Here is a 20,080-nt window from a genome sequence, read left to right on the forward strand (position 1 = left end):
AACCAGGTCGGTGCATCAGGGTCGGGGTTCTGCCCAGCCGGGGGACAGAGGGACAGTGGGGTGCGGGACATGAGACTATGGGCAAACGAAGAGGAGAGTTATGCCAACCAAATTCACGGGCTGGGAAGCACATGTGTGGCTGATACAGAGAGAGGCCAGTGGTCAAGTGACAGGGGATTTGGATGAAAACAGAAACAGCTCATTCGCTCATTATTTCAGAGGCGAGCCAGGTGTGGCAGAGGGTGGCTGGCCTCCGGCGAGGCTGCTGGGGCGCAGGGAGCCAGGAGGCCACCGCAGAGGGACAGGCCAGGGGACGAGTGGCCGGGGCGTGGAGGGCACCTCTGGTGACTGCAGGGCCTGGGGGGAGATGGTGGCTCTGAGCCAGGGAGTAGGTAGCAGTCGGGAGAGGAGCTGCCTGCCACAGAGACAAACACCCCCGAAACTCCGGGGCTGACTCGGCAGAAGCATATTTTTCCCCTTGGCCACACTTTCGATGTGGGTCAGCAGGGCAGTTCTACGGCTCCCAGTCGCTTAGAGACCCAGACTGATGGAGGCTGCATCTCCGTGCTCCCCTGACCTCAGAGGCAGAAGAGAGTGCTGTGCTCCCTCGCTCTGACAAATAAATCCTTCCAGCTGGAAGCCCACCTCCCTCCACTCACATTTCAGCGGCCAAGGCAAGTCACGTGGCCAGGCCTAAGGGACGAGACCCAGAGCCCCTGGAAGTGGCCCTCACGATAATCACACAAAGCTAGGATGTCCGACGTCAGAAGTGCCCCCAGGAGACCAGCAGATGTCAGGGGTGGCAGGGGGCAGGGCAGGGCCGATGACGTCGGCCTCAAAGGTGCTGGATTTTTCCAGGCGGTTAAAAAAGACCAAGGTCTGGAAGGGGCCCCAGAGAGTGAAGATGGCCTTTGGCATTAGAATCGTGGGGTGTGCAAGGATGACGAGCCACCAATGGAGCGGCCGTGGGACAGCAAGTCCTTGTGGACCCTGGGTCTCAGTCCAGGCTAGTGGGAAATGTCCCAAACAGCCCCACGGAAAGAAGAGCATTCGTGGATGCCACGCCCTGTGCCTAGCATTTTACAAGCCTGATTTGCAGTCCTTATGACAACCCAGGAAGATGAGTTACCACCCCTGTCCTTAGAGGAGAAAGGACCGCCACCAGCTGCAAGTGCACAGCTAGTCAGAGGTAGTGGGAAGACTGACCTGACTCCGGGGTAGCTCCTCATGGAAGCCCATCGTGACCTGAACTCTGGCCCCGGGGGGGAGCCCTGGGTCTCAGACAGCTCACCTCCTCTGCCCAGGAAGCAGTGGGGCAAGGCAGGCCCAGGCTGGGGCTGCTTCCCAGCAGCTGCCTGGTTTCTCAGCAATGCCATCTGGTAGCCACATGGCTTCCCCGTGACAGAGGCCGAAGGCCCAAGGATCAACCGGCAGGTGCCAAGGTTTGGCTTCCCATACTCGAGAGCCTGAAAACTGTGTGTGAATTCTCTGCAGGACTCGCCACCTGCCCTCGCCCACCTGCCACAGGGCCCAAGGCCTCCCAGTCATTTACACACATCCAGGCCTCCCACAGCTGCTCCCTAGGGGTCATGAAGCACTTTCCCTTTTGAAGTAAGGCAGGACAGGGCACACGCCCCCATTTTTCATGTGAAGACTCGAGCCCCAAATCACACCCTAGCAAATGGCAGGGCCACTGACCTAGTGAGACCCTGACCCAGAGCCTCAGGAGGACATAAGCTGCTGTCTGTGGCCACAGAGGCCTTAGCCAAGCTTGCCTGGCTCCCCATCCGGGGTTGGGCTGACCCTGCCCTCATCCTAAGACCTGGACCCTCTCTGGGCTTGGGACCTGGACACTCCTGGGGCCAGGCCACTGCAGGCAGGACAGCTTTAGAAGGCAGGCCAGCCTGAGATGGGCATGAGTGGAGAGAAATGGGCAGAAGAAAGGGTCAGGGGAGGACAGAGGGCAGCTGAGAAAGAGCAGACTGGGGCTGACTGCAGGGGCTCATCACAGGACAGGGGGGCTTGTAGCCCTATCCTGTTTATAGAGGAGGAAGCCTGAGGCTCAGACAGATGCGGCTGCCTCCCATGGTCATAGTGGTAAGTGGAAGAGCTGGGACGTAAAACCAGGCCCTTATATTTGGGAAGTGGTTGGCTTCCTATGGAAGGAGAATCTGCCTCTTTGCTACTGAGCAGCCCTTGAATCTGCGTTGGGTTTGGGGTCCCTAGCATACATTTCCCCTGGTCCCATCAAAGGCTCCGCCACTTTAGGGAGACCCAGCTGCCCACTGCCCCCTTTTATAGATGAGAAAACGGATGTCCAGAGCCGAGAAGGGCTTGGCCCGAGGCCAGCGCTAGGATTCCTGAACCCTCAGCACAGCCACCTGCACACCCTGCCCACCCCTCCCCTACCCCAGGCCCAAGTTCACCTGCCTGGCTCTCCTGCCCAGCTCTGCCTTTTTAGGAAAGGAAAAGAGCAGCCCCGGCGGCAGGCAGGCTAGTGGGCAGGTGGCCATGCTAATCCCCCAGCTCCCGGCGGCTCTGGTTACCGTGGTTTGGGGCCCCGGCAGCCCCGGCTGGGAGTGCCGGCTCAGCCAATGGGTGCCGCCAGCTGAGCTACCCTGCCAGAGCCATACAAGGCCTTGCTGCGGCCCGGTCTCAAGCCAGCATAGGGCAGCCCCAGCGCCGGCACCCGCCCCACCCGTGAGCCTGCCAGCCCAGCACGTCCTCGGACTCTGCCTAATCCAGCCTGGGAGTAGGCAGGGCTGTGGTGCACGTGCATCAGGCCCAGGGCTCCCCGGGGTCAGGAAGGTGGCACCACCAGGGCAGAGGCCAGAGTGGGGGCAGGAGCCTAGCTAGCAGTAGGGAGCCCAGCTGGGGTCAGGAGGATGGAGCCCTGGCACGGTCCGGGCTGAGCCATCTCTCGACAAGATGCCCTTCTCTTCCCATCATTCTTCTGGCCTGACTGGCCACCTGTCCTGCCCTCTCTGGGAAGGGTTTCAGCAAAGTTAGTATCTGGTTCTTCCTGGGATCTTCCCAGGGTCCAAGCCCTAACTTACCTAATCCGTCCTGAGTGTATATGCACCTCTCAGAATTAGGGGTGTCCGTGAGTGTGGCCATGTTGTGAGAGTCATATACCTATATGTCCCCTTGTGGACCTTGTGGGGCTCCCGCTCACTGCTGTGGGCCTGGGCCTGGGAGGGTGGAAGCAAATAGGGAAAGACAGCCCCTCCCCAGCAAGCTCATCCCATCTGCCAGCTCATCGTGTCTTTAACTTCATGCTCACGAGGTCCCTGGGAAATAGGAAGGTTTGCCCCATTTGACAAGCAAGGAAACTGAGTCACAGGTTATTTGCCCAAGGTCAGGGTGCCAGGTTTCAACCCTAGAGCAGTCTGACTTTAGACCACCATACATGCAGACTTCTTCCTCTGGGGATTTCAGATCTTGGAGGGACGGGGTGGCCACTTGGGCCAAAGTGCATATGCAGGAAGGAAAATGGCTGTCTGAGATAAGGGAATCCTTTGCGCCTGTGTGGGGCGGGGCTTTCCCAGACCCCTGAGGCACCACCATTGCTCAGGCCATGGCTGCCCCTGGGTTCAGAGGCCTGCGTGGAGCTTCCCTGAGAATCAGATTCATCATGGAAGCCACCGGGTTTGAGCATCCTTGTCTGCTCTATGTGGACCAGGCTGAGCTTGGACCAAGACTGCGGTACTCTCCAGGGCCAATCAACAGGTGAGGGAAACGTGCTGGCATGGGGGATGGTGGGCCAGGCTGCCACTGAGCTCTGTTTGCTCACCCAAGAGAGGAGGAGATAAATATAGACACAGGATTACTCAGACACAGCCTGGGAAAACCGGCTCCACACCTTGACTTCAGCCCTGGACCAGTCTCACCTTTACCTGCCTGCCCACTCCGTGCCCGCTGCCAGGCCTGCCCTGCCTCCTCCCAGGACTCCCCACCTGGAAACTCTGGGACAGCCCTTCCTTCCTACCAGCTCTCTGGGGGCGGGACAGAAACCGAGGCCCAGAGAGAGCAGGGCGCTTGCCTCAAGTCCCCCAGCAGGTTAGGAGCAGGCAAAGCAGGGCTGCACCTGGCATTAGAGGTCACCTTTTCAGGCCCAGGCACTACATCAGTCCAGACTCAGTTTCCCCATCTGTGAGACAGGGGCCTGGCACACCCAGCCCTCCATTGCCTTGGGCTTGCTGCACGTAGGATGGAGCTGGAGACCACCCAGCAGAAAGGGGATGAGGCTGAGGTCTTGTGCACGAGGAGACGCTGGCTCGAGCGGGGTGTGTACGGCTCGGGCGCTCGGACTCTGGAGCCAGACTGCACGGGCTCAAATCCTGGCTGCGCATTTGTCAGCTGCGGGACTTCGGGCAAGTTACTTAACATATTTCCTCATCTCAAAAATGAGAACAACAATAGTAGTTATTATTACATGTTATAAATATTTCATGTAATATGTATTGTATACATATCATAACAACAGCCCAATAAGGGCACGAGCGTCCGAGAGTGTCAGGGAGGTTTAGATGAGTTACTACACGCAAAACACTTACACCCGGGCTTGGCACAGAGCAACTGCTTGCGAGTGTTTATTAGGATTGCCCAGCCTGGCAGGTGGAGGCTGTGATGCAGGGACCTGGGAGGGCGGCTCTGAGGCTCCCGCCCGCCAGGGGAACAGCCCGGCCCTGGGCCGTACCTCGCACAGGTCTCTGCAGTGCTGTGGCCTCTGCAGCAGCCCGCACTCACCCCTACCCCCAACCCCCCCCTTCCCCGCCCTGCCTGCAGCTTCTAGTCAGGCAGACATGGACTGGAATGCTGGCTGCACCACTTACAGGCTGTGTGATGCTGGGCGAGCGAGGGGCCCTCTCCAAGCCTCAAATCCCACTTTATCTGCCCCCGGATTGGTAGGAGAGTTACCTAGGGGAATGTGGGGGGAACATGCAGCTCGGCCAGGCAGATGGGCTCTCCACACCTTTTTCTTGCTTCCTCCAGCTGCCTCCCGGCTGTGGGCTCAGCCCGAGAGAGGCCGTACCCAGCTACTTGACCCTCAGCCATGCACGGGCCCTCAGGCAGGGGAAACACGCACCACCTCAGACACTGCAGGAGCGCAAGCCCCTGCCCACAGGCCGGTGGGACCCCTGGGGATCCATAAGTTCCCTCCTGCATGCAGCCCCCCTGCACCCCTCATGCACCCGTGAATGTCCACAAGGCTGTCTGTGCCCCCCCCCATGCGTACCTGCACACACACACGTCCATGAACAAATGCGTACCCAGGGCACAGCCGTGCACACACATGCACACCCATGTATGGGCACAGAGAGGCAGGGCCTGCGGGCGTGTCCCCGCACATCCTCACCTGCACGCACGCTCTCACACTCAGGGGTGTCCCAGCTGGGCCCGGCCCTAAGGTGGCCGTCTTCACAGCAGAGGAATGCAGACAGCTGGGGTTACTCCGCCAGCGGACGTGAGGGAGAGGCCCCAGGGAAACCACACGGGCAGGAATCCAGGCAGGCATGCCAGGCTGAGGCGGGGCCCTCGGGTGCCAGGAATTGTGCTGGAGGGGGCGGGTGCAGATACTTGCTTACTCCTGTCTGTCCCATCGCCCAGTGTCTTTGGAGCCTCTGGGACTTAAAGGCGAAGGGGTCTCACAGATCATCGTCCTCCCCCCGAGGTAGGGAGCAGGTTCTCCCTGCCCAGCCCTGCTGTGTGGCAGGGCCCTGTCTCTCTCTGGGCTGCAGTGGCTGGTCTGAGCTGTGAGGGGCCACACCAGGTGGTCTTCCTCATGGGGGAACCAAGAGAACTACAGGAGGAGGAGGAGGGTAGTCATTGACTCAACTCAAGGGACGGACACGATGTGGAACTCTCTAGAACTCCTTAGGTAGGGCTCTTGTTGACCCAACAGCCACCGTGTGCTAAAGCACTTGCACCTTCCAACTCCCCAGATGCTCACAAAACAGGCCCTACTCCCATTTACAGATGTGGAATCCGAGGTGCCGTGACCTACCCGGGTCCCAGAGCTGGCGACTCTGGAGCCCAGCACCCAACCATGGTGCGTATGTGTGGCTTCTGCCACTGGGCACATTTCACACAGCAGGTGAAGAGGTCTGCAGGGGAGGCCTATGCCCGGCAGGCAGCATGAAAAGCACGGTCCCAGAGGCAGGGAGCCCTGGCCCCAGGTGGTACCCTGCCACATCTACCTGCTGCAGGTCACAGCTGTGCTGCCCATGGGTGGGACCACACGGGGGGCGGGAGGAGGCTGAGAGCCACCTGGGAGCGTCGGCCTCTTCTGCCAGCACCCAGCACGGGGGACCAGCTGAGGCTAGGTGGGGGCCATGTTGGTGTACCGAGAGAGCGGGCACTAAGACGGGAACAAGGCCTCTGCATCATCAGCCCCAGGGTAGGAGAGGTTACCCCCTACCTCCCCCATAAATAACATATGGCCTCAGAGGAATGGAAGCCAATGAGTTCCAGAATAGACGGAGCAGGGGGAGGGGCTGGTGAGGACCCCAGTGAGGACCTGCCCAATGGCAGAGTCCCTGAGACCAGAGCTGATGTCTGCAGACCCCTGTGAAAGGTCCCCAAGCCAACTGGGTCCCCCATGTTCCAGTCCAGGTGGGACAAGGGACGACACCAAGCCCTGGTGTCCAGAACCCTATGGAGGAAGGAAGGGGGAAGGAGGGAGTACATAACCAAAACCCAGAGAACCCTAGCTGGACTGGCCACCCTGCCTGCCCCTGGCAGGCTCTACCCACAGGCTTGGCCATTTAGTTCCTGGAGAAGCTGAAATGGGAAAATGACAGTGGAGTCAGGGGAGGACCCAGCAGGCGAGTGACATGCCCAAAGCCATCCAGGGTAGGAAGGATTGTAACTCCAGCCACCACTCCTCCTTGAGGAAAGCCTCCGCAGAACCTCGGAGCTGGTCAGGTCAGCAGCACTCAGCAGCCTGGGATCCCCAGCCTGCCCCTCCAGCCCAGGAGGAGTGCCCATACCCTTCAAGAAGAAGGGAGCCCAGTCTCACTGCCCCAGGCTCCCACCTGCTCTGCCAGTACCAGGTGTGGTGGAGGCAGATGACTTCACCTCTCTGAGCCTCAGTCTCCCCAAGCAGCAGCAATGCCCACCACTCCGGGTTGTTCTGATCATTAGCTGGTGTCACATTTAGAAAGATCCAGGCACAGCCTCACACACAAAAGCTCTCACCGTGGCCATCTGTAGTTTCTAAAGACGTCTCAAGGCCCCTGCACTCCTTTCCAAAGCACTCCTAGGCTTGAGACAATACCCAGCACAGGACTCTAGAGGGGACCAAGACAGCCAGCGCGACACTGCTTCCCAGACCCAGGCCCTGAGAGGGGGAGTGATTCGGGGAAACGAACAGGCAGGGCCTGGAGGACTCGCAGCCTGCTTCCTCTCCCAGGACAGCCCTGAAGAGAAGAGACCACGGGCTCCCCGCAGCGTCCCCAGGGCAGCCCTGGGGGCTTGTTGTGGCTCTACGACCTCTCTCGGTGCCACCCCCTGGCCCTCCCAGGGCACAGGCTTTCCTCCTGGGCAACCCTTCCCCACCCCCAGCTGCTGTTTCGCTGTGCCCCACGCAGAGGGCTTGGGCTGCGGGGACCACGTGCAGCCAGAGTCCCAGAGGCGGAAGGGAGGGTCGGCCTCCCCCGGGGTGTCCTAGAGTCCCGCAGGGGAGCCGGAGCCGCGGCGGGGGGCGGCGGGGGCGCACGTGGCGGCGCTGCCCGCGCGCTGATGTCAGGCCCCGCCGCGCCCCGGTCCCAGCACGTTCGGCCGCGGAGCGGGGAACAAAGCGTCCTGCGCATTCCTGCGCGCTGACTCACCGCCGTCACGTAGCGCGCCGCCGCCGCCGCCGCTTTGCCCAAAATTGGTCGGGAGCGAGGGCGGGCCGAGCGCAGCGCGGCGGCTGGGAGCGCGGGGCGGGGAGCGAGCGGCGCTGGGCACCCCCCACGGCCGAGGACTTCCCAAAACAGGCAAGAGAGGGGGCGACGGCGGGGATGTCCGCGGGTCCCCGGGAGGGCCAGGCAGGGGGCCACCGCGTACGGGTGGGAGGGTGAGCAGGGCGCGGGCGGCAGGCCCGGGTGAATCTCAGCCCCAGAGCCCTACTTGTCTTTGAGCCTCGGTTTCCCCATCTGCCAGATGGGGATGCGCAGGGCACGGTCGGAAGCACTTGGTGCGAGCCGTCTCAACGAGTTCTTACACCAACCCCGTGAGAAACGTATATTATTATCACCATTTTACAAATAGGGAAGTGGAGGCAAGGGCCCTGATTTGCTTGAGGTCCCATACTAGTGAGTGGCAGAGCTAGGATTTGAACCCAGGCTGTAAGCTTCCGGAAGCTACATCTATCCCCCAGGGGCTGAAGTATGCAGCGCAGCGCCTGGCGCACGAGGGGTGTCGTCCCTGCTCCCTGCGCCCTGGTCGTGTTGGGTGTTGCCGCCAGGCCCCTCACTTCGCTAACCTCCCCATTCCCTCGCCTGCCAAGTGGGTGCCTGCGGAAGGGCGCCCTCCAGGGGCTGTCCGGGAAATGACAAGTGAGGATCCGAGTGTGACTGGTGGAAAGAAGGCAAGGCGGATTTCATTCTACAGGTGTTCCTCAGCGGTGCCCGGTGGTCAGCTGGGCCAACAGCAGAGTACAGAGAGGAGCCAAGCTAAGCCCGGGGACACCTGCCAGACAGGGCCACACTGGGGTGGGCCTCCAAAGGGCAGCCAAGAGGCTGGAGAACAATGAGCTGCCTGGCCCCTTGGGAAAGTATTTGAGGCAGTGGGAGGGTCCTTGTCGTGGTCCCTCTGCCAATCCGGTCTCTTTCCCCATTGCAACTTGATTTCAGAGAAGGTGGAGCTCTGTGGAACTGTGGGGTGTCCCGGTCAGAGGCCTGTCCTGAGTTTACAGGAATGAGATGGCCAGCAGGTGGCCTTGCTCTCCCCAGGTTGTGGTATCACCCACCTGGGGTTCATCTGAGAGTCAGGGAAGGCCCTGGAAGGAAATCCCAACCAACCCCAGCCGGCACTGGTTTGGGTCCCACTGCATGGGCCTCCACGGCACAGATGTGAGCTGAGACTCCACTTTGAGCTCAGGCGAAGTTCCGCTCCCGGCCGGACATGCGAAGCCTGTGGGCTGGCGTCCAAGCCCGTCTCCCATCACTGAATCTCTCCCACTGTTCACTGCAGCTCCTAGGACAAGCCATGCCTTTTCAGGCCCACCAGCCTGCATTCATGCTGCTTCCTCTACTACCTGGAATGCTTTCTCCACACTCATAGCCTCGCTCAAATGTCTCTCCTGCTGGAAAGCCCCTCCTGACCCTGCAGATAGAGGCAGGCACTCACTCCTTGGGGTCCTGGGGCTCCGTGTCTCTCCTTCCCTTTCGACCAGCCAAGAGCCAGGCACAGAGCACAGTGGTCCTTAGGCCCAGAGCCTCGATCCCAGGTCCTCCACGTTCCTAGGCCCCTATCCCAGGCAGGTACGGGATCTCAGGTGGGCCAGAGACCCAAAGACCCAGCCCGGGTCTGACGCAGAACCGGCTCAGCATGCTCGCTGTGTGGCAGCAGAAGGCACAGCCCTGGGGCCTGGGGACCCCTCTCTTCTGGCCCTGGCTGTGGGACCTTGGGCAGCTTATGCAGGCCCTGCCCTGCCTGCTTCCTAGGCCTATTTGGAAGATCGTTTGAAGGAAAGCAGAGAGAAAGCTTGGCACGTGGGCACAGCTCCCCACACAGCTGTCATTATCCCCAGGTCATTATGACGGACCTGCGTTGTGCCCGAGGCTTGGGTGCTGAGGCTGGGCGGCAGGCGGCCAGATGAACTCAGCAGCAGCCCCAGCCCCTGGCTGACTCAGGCTAAGGCACTGGGAGAAGCGGCTGCTTTATGGTCAGCCTGAGCCAGCCCAGCCCGGCCCTCCCCTCCCCACCCCAGGATTCACCCAAATCCGAGGCCATTCTGGGCCTCTTATCTGGGGAGATAAAGGCCCCCTCCCCCTGGATGATAGATCTATTCAGCTGGCTTCCGTGTGACCTTGGCACCCTCACCCTCTCTGAGCCAGCCTTGGAGAGTACCGGTGGGGGGCAGGCAGTGGCTTCACAAAGCTCCCAGATGTGCCTTCCAGGCAGGCATCCTTGGGGGCGGGGTGGGGGGAGCTCCCTCACTATTTCTGGGCCCCTGAGGAATAGATCCTGCTTTCTTGTTCCTCAGTGTCTGGCCCAAGGTGGTGGTAGGAGATTCCAGCAACCCTGTGACATCATCCTTCTGAGAGCCTGGGGTTATTATTTTTTATGTGACACTAAGGGGAACTGAGGTGCAGAGATCAAAAAGCCTTTACCCCAAGCCACACAGCCAACAGCCAGGATGGTGGCGTGTGGGTCTGCCAGCCTAGTCAGAGCCCATTTGCTAGCCCTCCGTTTTCTGTGGGCTCCTGGCTGGCTCTGGCTGCCTCCGTCCCTCTCCAGCCCCCAGGACGCCAGCTGTGTGCCAGGGCTTGGACAAGAATCTGCTTCTAAGATCTTCACATGAATCCATAGGACAGAAGAGGTAGTCAGAGCTCAAGAGCTGGAATTGTTTGACCCAAGTCACACAGCAGAAGAGGTAGAGCAAGATTCTGTGCCCTATACCCCTGTTCTGTGCCCTACACCACTTCCCCGATCGGTCAGGGTTTCAGGGCTCTGCCAACACCAGGCCTCAGGGAGCCTGCAGGGAGACCCTCTGGTCTCACAGACACCCCCTGGCTATGGATGGCCAAAGAGGGTGTGTGCCCATCCTGCTAGGGTGGGCTCACCAGGCCTGCCTGGGCCCGAGGCTCCTTGCCAGGCTCACATGAAACCGTGAGGCCATTGGCCATCCCAGCTCCCTGTCCCATCTCGCTGCTGTTACTCAGCCCTGCCATACCCAGACCTCCTCCTTCAGGGGACCCCAGCAATGGCCTAGCCTGGCCTGGGCTGCCCCAACTGCCTGCCTGCCCGCTCAGGGCCTCCCACCCTGAGTCACCGCTCACCTCACCACCCAGCACACTGCTCATTGCATAAACAGCCTACTCCTCTCCCCCAAGGTCCCAGAGTTCCCACTGCTAAAGGTGCAACAGCCAGGCTGAGGGATGGGGGACTTTTCCTACTGCCCTTAGACTCAGGCCCCGAGGTTGACCCCAGGACCAGCTTCTGGGGACTCTCTTCACCTCTGGAATTGAGGTGAAGAGCTCAGATCAAGGCCTCAGACTGACCTGGGTTCAAATCTCAGCTCCTTCCTTGTTAGAATGGCTGACCTTGGTTAAGATACCTCAGTTTCCCCATCTGGAAAGGGAGGGTGCTACTAATAAGCTGCATCCCATGCGGATTCTGTATGGCATCACAGATACCAGGTCAGGGCTTAAGCTTGCGGGCCATGAGGCAGGCACATCTCCATTTAAATGGCTGTATGGCCTTGTGCAAGCCACTTCTTCACTGCCTTCAGCCTCAGGCTCCTCACCTGTAACATGGAAATCTTAAAAAGAATACCCCCTGCTGTGGCAATTAGCCATGCCAACATATGTAAAGGGTCTGCATTGTCTGACACCTGGAACCAGATGTGGGTACATGTTTACATGCCTATGATTCATTCTTAAAGTGCCAGCTACTTAATAAGCCCAGGAGGGTTTCAGTGAAGGGTGGGGAGATGGAGATGGTCCTTGATGCCTCTCCAGGGAAGGACTCCCCAGATACTGAAGCTTCCAGACTGCCCTTTTCAGGCCGGGCACCATACTTCCTAGGTGGGTCCAGAAGGCTCTCTGAAGAGGTCTTTCTGGGCCACAGCTGACCCCATTCTCTGTAGCCTCTGGGGTACCCACAGAGCACCTCATTTCATGGAGGATGCTCAGACCGAAGGAGGGGCTTGCCTGCAGCCCCCCAGCTGAAAGCTGAACCCAAGCCTGCCACTCCATGCCCCCCTTCCCAGCCGCCTCCCTGGACCCAGGACACCCTCACCTGCCAGTGCCACAGACACACACAGCAGTCTGGGGGCGGGGCGTGGATCACAGAGCTCATCTGCCCCCTGGAAGCTCTCAGGAGCCCTGCTGGGAACCCAGTTTCCCGAACTCCTTGGGCAATGGAGTCCCACCTGCTACCGGTATTTTCCTTGGAACATACTACAGGAAACCCTGGGCCGGGCTGCATTAACCCATGAGGCTTTTGTCTTTATCTCATCCCATGATGCTCAGAATCCTTGCTTATCCCCTCAAGCTGTGGACCCCCAAGTGGGGACCCAGCGAGCCTAGGCTGAGGCCAATGGAGGAAGAGTGGACCCAGGAGAGAACATTCCCAACTTCCCCATTTCCAATTCAACAAGTCCTTACGGAGTATCTGGTCAGGATAAGGGGACAAAGGCTAGGGAAGTCGCATAGGAGGAGAAGGGCAGAGGGAAGAGAAATGTCACTGACCCTGGGGTCTGACAGACCTGAACTTGAACCCCTGACCGTTACAGGTCAAGCTCTCCAAGCTCTCGGAGTCTGAAGCCTCGTCTGAAAATGGAGGCACTGACACAGCTCAGAGGGTTATGTTGTCAGAATTAAGTGAGAACGAGAACGTGACTCTGCTCTGTAATTAGGTGTGATCAGTAATGGCTACCACGGACAGAGCCCTTTCTCACTTAACCCTTCCCACAGCCACAATACTATGATGACGCCCATTTATAGATTAGGAGACTGGGGCTCAAAGAAAGGGGAAGGGCACAGGTCATGAGAGGTGGGCCTCTGCTACAAACCTGGCTCAGCCTGACACCTGAGGCAGAGCCCTTAGCCACAGCCTGCCCTCAGACACCCAGGCCAAGCCAGAGACTTAGAGCCTAGCAAGGCTGTAAATGAGAACCACATGGGTGTTCAGAGGATGGTTCGATCTCATATCTTAGATGGAATCGGGAAGTCTTCCTGGAGGAGGTAGCATTTTGGTGGGCTTTAAGGATGGCCAGAATAAATCGGGTAAGACTGGAAGGAGGCTGGGAGGCCCCAGGTTGCACAGAGGCAAGGAGGCAAGAAAGTCTGTGGTGTATCCAGGGAATGACAAGCCCTGTGGTGTGGGCCAGGCCAACTTTGGGCATCCAGGTCAGCACTGGAGGGATGAAGAAGGAAAGCTTGCTCAGAGTCAAACCCCTATCAGGTTGGACCCCAGGGTGGGCGTCTGGACTTGGCGAGTTGCTTCACCCTGATTCCAGGCTGGGTCCTGGCTGAAGGCTTCCTGCTGAAGCCTGGTTTTCATAGGAAGGCAGCATTTCCCAAATCTGCTCATACTTCTTGTCTGGTGTGGCATTATATCGTGTGCCAAAGCAAATGGGAGTGACTGGAGCCAACCGGGGGTGGGGGGGTGGGGCAAGTGCTCTTGGAGGGACTATATGACCCAGGGTAGTACAGGGGCCACTCATGGGGGATCTGGCCCGTGGCATGCAGATAGCACAATTTCTAGGAACACCCCTGACCCCAGTACACACACACACACACACACACACACACCATTCCTTTCCAGGAGCATGTCTACACTGATAAGCCCACATGCACTTTACAGGCCAGGTTGAAAAAGGGAGGATGGGGCCTGACTGACAGAGCCCTCCTGGGCCAGGCAACAGGCCACATCTACCATTGGCTCTGCCACAAAGCCTCCCAGGAGCTGTGAGGTGGGATTTTTCTTCTTGGATGCCTTTGATGGATGTGGCCTCTGACACTCGGGAAGGTTAAACTGTGGGGTGCCCTGGGTCACATGGCCAATGAACAAGAGAACCGGCCTCAGATTGCCCAGCCCCTGCCCTGCACTACCTATATCCTGGCATGGTGCTGAGCACTTGTCCATAGGGAACTGGGGGTGGATGGAGGGCAGGAGGGGGGTTCACGCCTGAGTCACAGAGCTTTGAAGCTGACAGCCAGATCTGCCAAGCCACAGAGGTTCCAGGGGTGGGCTGGCCCCTGACTCACTCCCACACCCCGAGCCAGCCCCAGGCAGAGGCTTCAGCTCCTGACCACCCTCTTGCCTGTGCCTTTCCTGGGTCATTCATGGCTCAGGATTCCCAGGAGCTGGGCAGGAAGGCCAAGGCCTTTAGGCAAGGAGGTATCCCAGGCACACCTCTGCTCAGGAATTTCAGCCTGGAATCACAGTGGGAACCTGAGCTTTGCCTGCCTGCTGGGCACCGAGCTAACCCTGATGATCTAGGCACAAGGCACTTATTTTTGGCTGACATTCAATTCTAGAATCAAGTACTGTACTTTTGGTGGCCCGACCCCCTGGTGGCTCACCCCTTCCCGGAGGGGAAATGCATCCTCCTGGTGGGGCACTGGGTGCGCCTTGGAAAACCTGGCTTCTAGGCAACAGCGTGGGTGTGACTCTGAAAACCCTCCAGCTGCATGTCCTGGCCATTGGTGGCGGTGAGATGGGGGAGAAGGTCGGGGCTCCTGCCCCTCCAGATGTGGGGGCCTAGGTCTCAGAGAGAAAAGAGTCCAGGCATTCTGGGTTTCCACATCCAGGCCTGGCAGGACAACCTCTGGCAGGTTGTTCCTCTCCCTGGACCTTGGCTTCCTCGCGTAGGTATAGGCCAAGGGTCCTTCCGTCTTTGGATGCTTGTCTGATTTTTTTTTCTTAAATATTATCTCAAGTCTTCATCATTAGAACGTTTTAAAGATGGTACCAGGCAGGAAAAGGGACCTAGATCTCCCTCCTCAGAAAGTTGTTTATGCAAAAACAGGCTTTGTCTGGTGGGACAAAGCCATCTTATTCCATTTCACTGCAGTGCTGGGCATAAACCAACAGTGCCCAGGCCTGTGGTAAGCCCCGGGGTGGGGATTTCAGAGAAGACCTTGCCTCAGTGAGCTCATCGGCTCAGTGAGGAGACACACCACTCCCCAGGAACTAACCAGATATTTCCAGGACAAGTGTAATGTGCTATTCAAAGCTTTTCAAGGTTTGACCCTTCTAATTTTTCTAACCACATCTGTTACAAAAGAGGTGGATGAATGGGAGACTAGTTGTGTAGATGTATGGATAGAAGGATAAATGAAAGGTTAGTGGATGGATGGATGGATGAGTGGATGGATGGATGGATAGATGGATGGATGGATAGATGGATGGATGGATGGATGGATAGGTGGATAAATAGATGGATAAGTGGATGGATGGATGGATGGATGGATGGATGGATGGATGGATGGATGGTTGGATGGATGGATGGATGGATGGATGGATGGATGGATGGATGGATGGATGGATGGATGGACGAGCAGAGAGACAGATGGATAGACAGTTGGATGAAAGGAACATTGGATATACATGATATAGGTTGTTGAGGGAAAGTTCCAACCTTGCTTCTTATTCATTGTGTGACCCTAAGTAAGTCACTTCCTCATCTATAAAATGAGATCTTATCTGGAAAAACCTCATCTGTAAAATGTGGATTATGAGCCAAGCCTACCTCCCAGGTCTATTGTGGGCATCCTGTGAAATAAGAACGGACTGTCTATGTCTACCTAACAGCTGTGACAAGGCCTCAGAGACTGACCTTGTCGGCATGGGCTCTGTGCTGTGCTTTTATTATGGGGTGAGGGCCCCCTTGGACACAGGTGGGAGGCTACTTCCACCTTGGGGGTCCCCACTCTCCCAGTCAGCCTAGGGTTCTTTGCCTTACGAGGGAGGATGACTCCTGGAGGAAAGTTGCTGCAGGCGAGCCCCCTGTGGGCTGGAGAGCCAGGAAAGCACATTGAAGGCTCACCAAGTTCAGGGTTAGGGCTTTGACATTAAGCAAATCCACTTCGTAAACTTGGCTCTGCCACTTGCTAGCTGTCTGACGTTGGGCAAGTCGTGAGCCTCCGTTTCCTCATTTATAAAGTAGGGACTAATTACAGTACCCACCTCTTAGGTGTATTGTGTCCGTTGATGGAGATAACGTATGTGAATTAGTTAGCACAATGCTTGAAATATATTAAATGCTCAGTAAGTGTGTGTTTACCCCACACCCCTGAAAGGCTATGTGGGGAATTGAGCCCTTAACACTTTGGAGGGGACTCAAAAACTTGCAGCACAGAGATTTTCATCCTGGATGCTGAGTCCCTGAGTTGGTTTCCTTATTTCGGAAAGTCCAGCAGGACCCACATGGCCTCTTGACGAGGGTGCCTTGACTGAACAGTATCCACTTTCGGCTGAAATTCCAGCAGTTCCATGGGCCTCGCTGACCCTGGCCTGATTACCCCTAGATTAATAACAAACAGGGCCCATGAATTATTCCTTTACAAGTACAGTTTATATGGGAGATATAAATCTCCGAATGGGCTGAGGCAGAGGGAGGGGGAGACCTGGCAAGGGTTGGCCTCCCAGGGAAGCCGTGGAAACCAGGGGAGCTGGTCCTGCAGGGCCGAGACTGCCCTTGCAGAGACCCAGCGTGGGGACGGTGGTGTGGGTGGTGGCAGGCCCTGCTGGCTCAGGGTGAGCTCTGGCTGATGGCAGGAGGCCCAGACCACCCACCAGAAAGAGGGCCTGAGGCTGAGTGGCCCCAGGCCTGAAAGGGGGCAGCCCTGACCTGCAGACTTGGGGACAAATGATGATAGGAATGTCTGAGCCTCCTCAGTCCCTCAATGCCCAACCCAGGCTGGCTCCAGGGCCAACCCCCCCCCCCAAGCCCTCATCCCCTGCAGACTCCAGACACCACCCCCTGGCCAGCCCCATCTTCTAGCTACTCGCTCGGCTAAGCCGCCTGCACGGTATGTGCTTGCAGCCGAGACGCTGTGTCCCTTCCAGTGGGGCTGCAAACAGAACTTCCTGAAACCTAGTGAGGCCAGGGTGGCAGCAACAGAGAAGCAACTGGTTTTCCAGAAGGGAGAGAGCAGAGGATCGCAAGAGGGGAGCGAGAGGTTGCAGGGCTGTCTGGGGAGCTCTAAACGCGGGTCAGGTTGGTTCGGAATGCCATAGGCTTTCAGAGCTGAGAGCACCCCTCTCAGTCAATGGGAAAGCAGAAAAGCTTTTCAGGGAAGCCAGGGAAGGGGCAGGACTTGCCCAAGACCACACAGTCTGAATAGCAGAGCTGGGACAACACTTGTTGGTCCTGCAACCACACCAGGCACCTGCCCCAGCCCCCATCACCAGACATTTAATCCTCACTCCTGTGCATCCTCAGTCCCACACAGTGGCTTCAGCTGCTGGACAGCCTAAGAGATTTACTCTTAGTGCAGAGGGTAGAGGGGGAGTTTTTGGGGTGCGTGGAAAGATGGCCTAGCCCCGTCCCAGTGCCCTGGCCTTCCTGCCAGTGGGTCCTTCCTGGCAGCCCTTCCCATACAGACCCAGAGGCTCCACTTGGACCCCTGGCAGCTTCACGGGTGCACTGGGAAGAGTGGGGCTGGATTAGTAGCCAAGAGAACGTGTCTGGCCCCATCACTGTCTTGAGCAAGTTGCTTCTCCTCTTAGGCCTCCGTTATCCCATCCAGCAAGTGGAAGTGGAGACTGGAGAGAATTTCTAGGGATCAGTTTCTGGCACAGTGTCTCACCCAGAAATATGCCTCAACTTCTCTCTTCTGCCAGCCTGCCCTCCCCACAAATCTCTCCTTGGACTGGGCCCGGGGCCAAGCATAAGTGGAGCAAATTATTTTGTGTGCAAAACGATGCCCTCCAGATCCTGACAGGGGGCCCCTCGATGAATCCCTGTGCCTTAACCTGCAGCCTTTAGCAGCCCAGGCAGATAACAGGGCCAGGTGGGGATGGGGCAGTGCCGCAGAGCAGATGGCCAGGGCCGTTGATGGGAGCCAGAGGGGTAGGGTTGGGGGCCATGCAGCCAGGCCAGCCAGCGGGGACAGGGGGTGACCGTCAGAGCCAGGCTAGAGAGCTTTGGGACTGGGGCTGGGGCTGGCTATTTTTAACTCAGCTTAATTTTCTCTACCTGGAAACCAACTCTTGCCGGTGGGGTAGCCCTGTTCCGGGAAGGCTTTCCCCACCTAGGACCTGGGCTCGCTCAGGTTCCAGGGCCAGGCCTCTCCATTTCACAGGGGCCCTGTTTGCTGAACGCAGGGAAGGAGGAGAACTGTAGCCGGGTGCAGCTCCCCACACTGACCCTGCGAGGCCCGGGCAGCGGCCCCTGCCCTGTCGTCATCCTTTCACACCAGAGAGGGATCCTGTCTCCTGGTCTGTTTAATTCTTCTATTATGTTTCCTAGACTCGGAGCCTCTGGTTCCCTATTGTCCTGAGCAGTACTTTGCATTTGTGTAAAGATTAGACGTGGTAGAACCTTCGCTCTCCTTCCAAATGGTCTTTCTCTTTTACTTTCTCAAATCCGAGTTCTTTCTCTCGCGCTAGGCTCTGCTTCCTTGTCCTCCCTCTCTCCCTACCTGTCTTTATCTGCCTCCCTGTTTGTTTTCCTTCCCACCTGGACCCCCTCCTGCTCCCCGCTCACCTGCTTGTTCTTCTTTCTTCTCTTCATGGTTCAGTAGTTTGAATTCTCTGTCTGCCCCTTCCCCCACCCTGACCCTGTTTAATTCCGTATTTATATTCTCTGGGAGGCTAATAGAAATGACTAGGAGTATGGCTCACCTCATTCCAGAAATACTCTTCTAAATTCTTAGAGAGGTACCTTGGCGGGGGACGGCAGTGAGCACCGCGTGGGGAGTCTCTGGTTTTTGCTGGAGGGACCGAGATCCGAGTCCCAGTGCCAGCTCTGCATCCACCAGCTGCGTGACCTTGGCCAAGCCAGGCCCCTCTCTGAGTCTCCCGGGGCAGTAGTGGAGCTGATCCCTAGATCCTAACAGCTGCCTCCCAGGGCCACGATAGAGGGGAGCTGAAAATGCTCTGAGCACACAGTAGGTGCTCAGAAAGGTTTGCTCCTGCTTCCACTGCAGCCTGACCCAGCCTGGGGGGAGGAAGATCACGCTGACGGTTCTCTCTCTCCTCAAGTTCTGGCCCTCTCTCTGTACTGGGATGGCACGCACACAGCCAGACGCACGTGTATGCTCTGGTCACGCCCTAGGACGAAGCAAGCTTGCCTGTTTCTCTGTGGTCATCTGTTTCCCCCTCCATAAATGTCGGATGACAAGATCGCTGCTGAACACAGCAACGAAAAATTGAGCAGCCTGGGTTCCTGGGGACCTGATTTCCACAGTTGAAAGCCAGGCATGTATTCATGCCTTCTCTCCTCCCTCGGAGAGCACTCACTCAGAGGGCTCCCACTGTGTGCCAGGCCGACTCCGGCCTTGCCTTCTCTGGAGCTCCGGACCTCGAGATTGCTGGGGAGATAAGCCCAGCGTCATGAGTCAGGCAGGCAGGAGAGCGAGGCTCTGGGAGTTCCGAGAAATGAGAGGGCTTTTCCTGGTGTACCTGGAGACAGGGTCCCTGAAAGCCATCACGGGAGGTGGACTCTGAGCCAGGCCTGGGCAGGAACAGAGGGCGACTGCTGGTCCCACAAGCTGCTTAGCTCAGCACTGGTGCATCCCCACTCTGTCTCCAGCAAGGCCCAGCTTCTGAGCTAGCAGAGAGGCAGGAGTGGAATGCTAGCCCCCAGGGTGCACCCCCGCCCCCAACTTGCCTTTTTTGAAGAGAGTAGCCACGGAGTGAGCCAAGTGCCCTGTCATGTCCAAGGTGGGAGATCTTTCAAGGGGTACTTTGTGTGTGTGCCCACAGGGGCAATAAGTTCTGGAAGGGACCAGAATGCCTGTCCCCAGGCCCTGGGGGACGGATGAGGAAGGAGGGGAGGGGGCACTTCCTGGGTGAGGTAAGGATGAGGCAGCTCCAGGCTGGTCAGAGGTCAGGGGTGAACTGTGTCCTTCACTGAGGGAAGCCAGCCCAGAGAGGGCTCTGATTTGCCCAAGGCCACACAGCCTTGAGCACCCCTTTTCCCCTCCCACACAACAGAGGGGGCATCCTCAGCCTGGTTGGCAGTGGGCAGGCGGGATGGCAAGGTCTCCTCCAAGGAGGAGGAGGGTTTTGCCCGTGGATCTCCCCCTTCCAACTCTCAGCTCTGGGCAAGACCCATGGAGAGCCCCACAGAGAGTGAAGAAGGGGGTCGGGGCACACTGGGGATGACCCGAGGCAGCCCAGCAGAACCAGGAGGGGTCCCTGGCGACTGCAGGGAAGCTGCAGTACTCCAGGAGGTGCTCCAGGCACAGAG

Source organism: Mirounga angustirostris, unplaced genomic scaffold (assembly GCF_029215605.1).
Source record: "Mirounga angustirostris isolate CCGP_5_RB_7025 unplaced genomic scaffold, mMirAng1.0.hap1 SCAF_4, whole genome shotgun sequence".
Lineage (NCBI taxonomy): Eukaryota > Metazoa > Chordata > Mammalia > Carnivora > Phocidae > Mirounga > Mirounga angustirostris.